Below are 9,052 nucleotides of genomic sequence, written 5' to 3' on the forward strand. Positions count from 1 at the left end.
CACGCAAACGTGTACGATCAAGATCAGGGACTCACGGGAAGATATCACAACATAACTCTAAAAATAAAATAAGTCATACAAACATCATAATACAAGCCAGGGGCCTCGAGGGCTCGAATACAAGTGCTCGATCATAGACGAGTCAGCGGAAGCAACAATATCTGAGTACAGACATTAGTAAACAAGTTTGCCTTAGGAAGACTAGAACAAACGGGGATACAGATCGAAAGAGGCGCAGGCCTCCTGCTTGGGATCCTCCTAAACTACTCCTGGTCGTCGTCAGCGGCCTGCAAGTAGTAGTAGGCACCTCCGGTGTAGTAGGAGTCGTCGTCGACGGTGGCGTCTGGCTCCTGGGCTCCAGCATCTGGTTGCGACAACCAGGTAGAATGGAAAGGGGGGAAGAGGGAGAAAGCAACCGTGAGTACTCATCCAAAGTACTCGCAAGTAAGGAGCTACACTACATATGCATGGGTATATGTGTAAAGGGCCATATCGGTGGACTGAATTGCAGAATGCCAGAATAAGAGGGGGATAGCTAATCCTGTCAAAGACTACTCTTCTGGCCACCTCCATCTTGCAGCATGTAGAAGATAGTAGATGGTAAGTTCACCAAGTAGCATCGTATAGCATAATCCTACCCGGCGATCCTCCCCTCATCGCCCTGTGTGAGAGCGACCACCGGGTTATATCTGGCACTTGGAAGGGTGTGTTTTCTTAAGTATCCGGTTCTAGTTGTCATAAGGTCAAGGTACAATTCCGGGTCGTCCTTTTACCGAGGGACACGGCTATTCGCACTACACCACGGTAGAGCTTACATGACACACTTCTGTGGGCAAAGGTTCAGTAATCCCCACAAAATAACTGTCGGCGTAGCTTTTAAGTTTTATCTTCGGATCATATGTTGGCATAGGCACATTATTGTGGACACACTAAGCGTCGGCAACCACACAACGACAATGTATCTTTCAGTAATTGCTTAATAACATGTTATGTGTCGGCAGATGTCTGGGTTTTGACATTTTTTCAGTCGCCGTAGGTAGGTACTTAGCGACCTAGCATGTGTCGGCGTACATAGGGTGTATGGACACGAACAAAGTGTCGGGGTAGGTGGACACGTGTCAATCGTTGGAAACTTGGCGCGGGATTTCGGCGCGGGTGGAAATTTTTCGGGTTTTTGTGCAAAATAACCTCCACCCCCGAGCAAACAATCCCCAAATCGAACAACTCCACAACCCTAACCCGTGCCCTGTCGCCGCCCACCTCGCGCTCGATCCACGGTCCGGACGCCATCGCCGCCGGCCTCGCGCTCGATCCAAAGTCCGGCCGCCATCGCCGCCGGCCTCGCGCTCGACCCCGTCGTCAAGCCGTCGTCCCGGAGGTCGCACCCCCTCCCCCAAGCTCCACCCCACATCCACCCATCCTCGCACTCTGCCCCCTCTCCCCGAGATCGAGCCGCAGTCCTCGCACTCCATAATCTGACGGCCGTCCTCGTGTCCTCCTGACATCCAGCCGTCGTCCTCGCGAATCTCCATCCCTGCTACCTCCGGGGCTCCATCGTCGTGCTCCCGCTGCTGCCGGATCTGCTGCTTTCGGGGCTCCATTGTCGGCCTCCCGCTGCTGCCGGACATGCTGATGCCAGGGATCCATCTCCAGGCTCATTACGCTGCTACCAGACCTGCTGCCGGGGCTCCATCTCCTTCGAGCTGTGCCCCTCCCGAATCCAGCCGTCCCCGTGCCTTGAGGTAAGCGTCAACTCCTCCTAAGTTTTCCTTTGCTGTACTGCTGCACTTAATTCATATGTCGTTGCTTGTGACAGTAGACAACCGGACAAGAATGTGTTTCTGTTGCTTGATTGTTTTGTACTGGTATTTGCCTGAATGATGAATAATGATTGTTGCTTCACCGATGCAAAACTAACACTGTCACACTAGCCAAATTCAGATACTTGGCAAATTTGATATTAATGGTGCATCATGGACAAAACGTGGTTGTCTAAGCCTAGGTACATCAAAGTTTCCTTTTTCCCCAACTCATAAGCGGTATAATTATGTCATGAACTATTCTGATATCTCTGTTTGTGGTGATTGGGTTGGTGTAGATGAGTCGACAACGAAGCTCGGGGACGTGATATGGCGCTCGGTGTAGGTGGCCATGGTGGACCTGAAGCTGGCTGAGATAAGCGATGGGGTCAGTGTTGTGCTCCTCCCGTTCTCATTAACCAAATAGTGCAGACTGTGGCTGTATGACTCGTGTATATATCCACTTGGACCACCAAAATCAAACTGATAGCAAGAACTTGATATAGTGCTAAGTTATAGTTCGTAAACAGATCCATATTAGTTTAGAGATCCGCACAACAAATTTATACATTCAGAATGACCACCAAAATCCAGCAGCACAATTAACTAGATTGGAAGAATTTATTTGATTAATATGTGCACATGAAACAACAAATTAACCCGTGTGAACTATCCACATCGGTCTGAGTTATGCTGAACTTTTTGATCTTTTTACTAACCACATCGATGGTCTAAAAGAATTAATGAGTAGCAACACAGACTAAGAAATTGCTATTTATCTTATCTATGCTAAGAAACCGGAGACTGAATTTACCAACATGGAAGGATTCCTCAAGAGCACATCAGCACCTGAAGCTGCTGCTGTCGCAGCTCTACAATTTTTCTTCTTTCCGGACGCCCGACAGCCCGGGCATGCAAGAGCAGCAGCACGAGCAGGCCGTGCTGTGCAACATCAGCAGAGCGCTCTCAGTGCAGCGGAACTACTCGGGCGTCTCTGATGAGAGTATATTTGATACTGAAGTTGAAGATTGTAGCACGGCATTCGTACTAGTAATAATTACATGTAGGCCTATTTTTGAATGCCTATTTTTCAGTTGTTTTGGGAATCAGACCAAAGAGTAATGATTGTTGTTGTCTTGTTGCAGATCAAAGATGCCAAGAAGACAACTAATGTGCCAGGAGGTGCAGGTACTAACAGCAGTTGCCTCTACTTGTTGAAGCTTTAGATTTCTATTTCCTCTTTAAATAGATCATAGATGGTAACCTCAGCTTCATCCTCAATGGCTCGTGATATTGTAGTTTCTCTTCATCTAATTTATACATTACAAGTAAACTGAATGTGTCAAGACAATGTACAAAGAAGTGCAATATAACTACATAAGGCCCAGCCATGTTTCCTCTATAGCATATAAAAGTTTAGTACAATCTACTACTGCCAGTTCTTAAATATTATTACAACCTACAACTCTTCGTATCTGACAAGGCCATTTCTTTATAAACTACTACTGCCTGTTCTTAAATATAACAAGCTACAACTACTACTATGAGTTGTTAACAAATAATATTGCTGATCAGGAATCCTATCTTATGGTATTTATTGCCAAGTTTGTAGGCATCATCTTATCCTTTATAACCTGTTGCAGACTCACAGAGCTGCCATGTTAGCTTATTAACTTGCCACCAGTTCTGAACTTTTGAGCTCCAGAATAGAATATTGTAATTCTGATGGTGTCGTGCGGCTCAATTAAGAAACGATTCTGCGGAAGCATATTGATAATCCATGTCCTGATCTTGGTCAAATATGTTACAAACTTGAAAATAGCCACATCCTAATTCTGCATCCTTTCCCCTTGTATTAGTTTAGTTTGTTTGTTGCCATACCAAGCTTATTTCTGTAGCATATATGCACAAGTAGATTTTCTGGGAATGCTCTTGCTAATAATTCTGGGACATGAAACCAAAAGGAACTCAAGTGTGTTGATCAAATGATGTTGACAAAAATAGCAGAACATTGTTTCCTGTGGCGATTGATTCCTGTGGAGAAGGAAGCCCGCAACACTACACTTCACCGCATAGGAACAAATATATTTGTGTGTATTCATGGTCATATAACAATGTTACTCTCACATGAACAACCAAGTATAAGCTAGCATGTGCCGCTCTAGCCTAACAATCTTCATATGAGCTTTGAACAACTTTTGGAATGATTGCACTTTCGTGACAAATTCATATGGAATATTTTCAGGTACTTAGCCACACCTAGCATTGGATGTGAGGAGGACTTGGAGTGTCATGGAACACATATGGCTGTTTGCAGTATTTTGGACCAACCAACTTCAATCATTTCTTGAATCTTATGTGTGTTCTGGACCATTTGGTGCTTCAAGTGTTTGGAGTAGAAACTTTATGCTCATGTATGTGATTTATGTGTTCTGGACCATTGTTTGAATTAGTTCAGACTAGCAAATAGTGGCCCTTTGACTTGTGTGTTCTGGATGGTCAAACTATGCTTGTGAACCTGTGTGAATATATATTTATGTATGTTTGTGAACCTATCATCATTGTTGTCCAATATGTGTTCATCTTGATGTTGTTTGTTGATCGCATTTGACATTGTATATAGTATATGTATCAAATCATTGGTTTGGCTGTACACTACATTTCCAACAATTTATCTGTTGGTAAACAGATTCTTGCAGAGTAATTGTCAGCCATGGTTACTACCTAGCTAGACAGAATAAGTGTAGGCAATTTGTACGTACCTAGCTAGACATAGTATGTGTCGTCTATGGTATGTACCTATCTAGACAACATAAGTGTCGGCAAAGGTATAGATCTGTCCAAACAGAACAAGTGTCGGCAAAGGTATATACCTAGCAGGACAACTTATGTGTTGCCAAAAGTGGGGTCTATGTTCACACCCCGTCTGTCGCCGTAGCTAGGGTGTATGCCCACAAATCATGTGTCGGGGTAGGTAGGTGTATGTGCACAGGGAAACTGTCGGCGTAGGTAGGGTGTATGCCGACTCAAAATGTGTCGGCAAATGAACTTCTGTCGGCAATGCCTTTCCCCACAGCAAGTCCTCCGACTGTTCAGTCTTCTGTCATTTTATGTGTTAGCTACAAATTATGTGTCGGCAAAGACACCATATGCCGACAGATTGATGTGTCACCAATACTTGACCGTGGTGTAGTCTCGAATAGATAAACTTCCCTACAGGAGTGCACCACATAACCCAACACGCTCGATCCCATTCAGTCGGACACACTTTCCTGGGTCATGCCCGGCCTCGGAAGATCAACACGTCGCAGCCCCACCTAGGCACAACAGAGAGGTCAGCACGCCGGTCTAAATCCTATGGCGTAGGGGTCTGGGCCCATCGCCCATTGCACACCTGCACGTTGCGTGGGCGGCCGGAAGCAGACCTAGCCTAGCAGGCGTTCCAGTCCAATCTGGCGCGCGCCGCTCAGTCGCTGACGTCACGAAGGCTTCGCTGATACCACAACGTCGAGTGACCATAACTGTTCCCGCGTAGTTGGTTAGTGCGTATAGGCCAGTGGCCAGACTCAGATCAAATACCAAGATCTCGTTAAGCGTGTTAAGTATCCGCGAACGCCGACCAGGGCCAGGCCCACCTCTCTCCTAGGTGGTCTCAACCTGCCCTGTCGCACCGCCACAAAGTAACAGTCGGGGGCCGTCGGGAACCCAGGCCCACCTCTACCAGGATGGAGCCACCTGCCCCTTCAGCCCCCATCTCCGAACAGTATCATAAGTAATGTAACAGTATAAAGTATATAGCATATGCCCGAGACCACCTCCCAAAGTGATCACGGCCCAGTAGTATAGCATGGCAGACGAACAAGAGTGTAGGGCCACTGATGAAATACTAGCATCCTATACTAAGCAGTAGGATAGCAGGTAAGGGTAACAACTGCAGCAACAATGACAGGCTATGCATCAGAATAGGATTAACCGAAAGCAGTAACATGTTACACTACTCTAATGCAAGCAGTATAGAGAAGAATAGGCGATATCTGGTGATCAAGGGGGGGCTTGCCTGGTTGCTCTGGCAAGAAGAAGGGGTCGTCGACACCGTAGTCGTACTGGTTAGCAGCGGCGTCGGTCTCGGTGTCTAACGAGAGAAGAGGGGGAGGAACAATAAATATAATGCAAACATAAGCATGACGATGTATGACATGACAATGAGCGATGCTAGGTGTGCCCTAACGCAGTAGGAGGTGATACCGGCGAAGGGGGGAAACGTCTAGGAAAATATTCTCGGAGTTTGGCAATTTTGGACAGATGAAACGGAGGAAGACAGTTCCATGTTTGCTATGCTAAGGGCACGTGATAGATGAATGGACAGCACCAGCAGATTCGTCTCGTTTTTCTGATCATTTTTCATATATAAATTATTTTCATCGGAGTTATAGATTATTTTATATGAATTTATAAAGTTTTAAACATTTTCTAAAAATTCCTGGATTTAATATTAATTCGAAAATACACCTAAAATACTGGATGCACCCGGTCCAGTGAACCCACCAGCGCATTAGAGGCTGACAGTAGGTCCCAGTTGACTGCACAGTCAGCAGTCAACTGTGGACTTTGACTAGTCAAATTTACCAGGGGGGCCACTTGTCATTGGGAAATTCTTAACTTTTTTAGAGGGATAAGTTGAGGTGGGGGGCACTTGTCATAGACTAAACTAGCCCCTAATCTAAACCAAACTAATCCTAGCTAACGGGGGATTAGGCCCAGGTGGAAGTGGCTCATGCCAGCAGAAGCCATGGTCGTGCTTGGGCACGCACGAACGCACGCGGGCGTCGGCGGCCAGCGCACAGCGGGTAGAGGGGGAGCACGGCGTGGCCAAGGCAGCGGCGGCGGGCGGCACCGGTGCGAGGCAGGGCAGCCGGCAGAAGTTGAGGCAGCGGCGGTAGCTACAGGTAGCAGCGAAAGTGAGTGAGGCAGGAGCTAGCGGCAGCAGCAAAAAGAGCAGCAGCGGGTAAGGCCAAGCGAACGCGGGCGCGGGCAGGGGCGGCCTCGGGCGGGCCGCGGCTAGACACGGGGGCGGCGAGCACGGCGACCGGCGCGACGAGCATGAGTCAGGCAGGCGAGGCCGCGCGCGCGTAGGCGAGCGCGGGGACGGCACGGGAGGGCGCGTTGGGCGGCAGAGATCCGCGGGCACGCGGGCCGGCGACCTACAGCGAGCAGCAAGGCGCTGCCGGGGGCGGGCACCGGGTACGGTGGCCAGAGGCGGCGTGGGAGAGAAGGCCGGAGGCGGCGACGAGAACAGGAAGCGCCGGCGAGGCTGCAGGCGGCGGTGGCCGAGCTCGGGTTAGCACGGAAGCGGCGCAAGGGGGGCACGAGAGGAAGAGATGACGAGTGCCACGGTTCCCTCGGGACCCCAGGAGCTCGAAGGAAAGCCTAGACGCGAGCTTGGTTGGTGGTGGCCGTGGCGGTGATTCGAACGGTGACGACGAGCTACGACTACGGTGGGGGGGGGGGGGTGTGCGCAAGAGCTCTAATCCGAGCTCGAAAAGAGGTGAGGAGGAGGCGGAGCTCACAGAGAAGTCGACGTGGTGGTCGGTGGATCCAGGAGGCAGCAGTGGTAGTGGATCGACGACGATGATCCACGAGGCCGAAGGTGAAGACGACGATGTGTGCGGCGACAGTGAAGCTCCCCGCTCCGATCCGGTGGTCGAGGCGATGAAGACGACGGCGATGATCCTCCTGGACACCGGAGAACGACGAACGGAGGCCGGTGGTCATAGTGGTTTGCGGCGGCGTGCTCCGGTGCGCGTCGGCTTGGCGTGGAGAGAGGAGGCGGCGCGAGGGGGAGTGAACAAGGGTTCGGGGAGGGAGAGAGAGGGAGCAGGGGGCAGCTCGTATCCACCCGGGGGACCGTGGGATGGGCGCCACGGCGACATCGCTAGCCGGGGAGGCATGGATGGCCGCCACGCTCTCCTCTGCCTCCTGCTACAGGAGGTTGAAGGAGAGATGGTGGTGGTGGGCTGGGCCATGCTATTCATCATGGGCCTAAGTGCACAGTAGTGCATTCTGTTTATCTTATTTCTTTTCCGTTTTACCTTTTCTAGTCTATGCTTTGCACTTAAACCAATTAGCAAAAGAGTTTTCTAAAATGTGGAGATGGACACCTAATTAGTATTGCAATATTAGGTGCCGCCTCAAAAAGGTTGGCAATCCAAATATTAGTTTATATTTTTATAACTTTATAAGAGGCATTTAATTAATTGTTTTCGCTGCTGTTTTGTTTTTTTAGAGCATTTAGGCATTTTTATAAAAATGTGGTTTCTTCACCATAAATACCTAGGCATTAATTGGCACACTCTGAACATTTTAGTTTTAATGTTTGAAAACTTTTATTGTTTGCCAAAAATTCAAATTTGATTTTGAAGCGTTTTGATCTAACGCGAGGTTAACAACAGTAATCGAGGTGACGTGGCATCATTAGCAGAGGTTTACTGTAGCTTGATTATCCGGGCGTCGCAATTCTCCTCCACTACAAGAAATCTCGTCCCGAGATTTAAGAGGTGGAGTAAGGGGGGAAGATCTGGTTACGAAATTCTAACGAATCTTCTCAGTCTTGGTTGCTGTTCTCGAAGAGGTCGACCATTACATTGACGTCTTCATTCCTCTTATTCAAGCCATCATGATGAAGACGTTATCCTTTCTTTGGGACTCTATCGTACTTACAAAAAAATAAGGGTGGGTATTTCGGGAGAATGGACCTCTGCAAGGTTGACTAATTGGTCGATAACATCGGGGAAGGTGGCGGAAAGTAACTCTCGAATTGAAACTTAAGAAAATATTGAGAGCAAGTAAGAAGGTGCAATAAGAAGTTTTGAGTGGGTAGGCAATCGTTCATTTCCTGAAACAGAGTGTGAAAGGGGTTCAGAGCAACGGGAATAAGTATTGTGTCTCATACCAGAATTGATGATCTCTCGGAAGGTGGTTCGTGAATTACATACGAAGCCAAGCGTGAGGAATAACTTTATAAAAAGGGGTGTACAGGAGAGTTAGGTTTCGATCCTGTGGAACTGTGGGTTATGGGCCCACCATGTGGGTTTAAAAGCAAGAGGGGCGGCAACATCTTGCATGATCTTGGTAGCAAGGCATGTCAGAGGATAGCCTGTCAGTTAAGTCAGCAACAACATCGGTACCAAGGGCGAGAGACGAAGAGAACCATTTTTCCTGCTCGTTGAACGAGGCGGACCAATAGGCAAGGTTCT

The 9,052-nt window shown here is 48.4% G+C and overlaps 1 long non-coding RNA gene across 3 annotated transcripts; it reads left to right on the forward strand.

Moving 5' to 3' along the window:
• Nucleotides 1-1,192: 1,192 nt before the first annotated feature.
• On the forward strand, nt 1,193-4,354 carry LOC109758289 (uncharacterized). Of its 3 annotated transcripts, XR_005754211.3 has the most exons (6): nt 1,203-1,742; nt 1,932-2,002; nt 2,099-2,187; nt 2,594-2,862; nt 2,945-2,987; nt 4,045-4,354. It is a non-coding gene; the product is annotated as an uncharacterized lncRNA (long non-coding RNA). The 3 variants fall into 3 exon arrangements; XR_006662537.2 differs by lacking the exon at nt 2,594-2,862 and having other exon boundaries at nt 1,193-1,742; nt 1,942-2,002; XR_002231767.4 differs by lacking the exon at nt 2,594-2,862.
• The last annotated feature ends 4,698 nt before the right edge of the window (nt 4,355-9,052 follow it).

The sequence above is a fragment of the Aegilops tauschii genome, chromosome 4 (assembly GCF_002575655.3).
Source record: "Aegilops tauschii subsp. strangulata cultivar AL8/78 chromosome 4, Aet v6.0, whole genome shotgun sequence".
NCBI classification, from domain to species: domain Eukaryota; kingdom Viridiplantae; phylum Streptophyta; class Magnoliopsida; order Poales; family Poaceae; genus Aegilops; species Aegilops tauschii.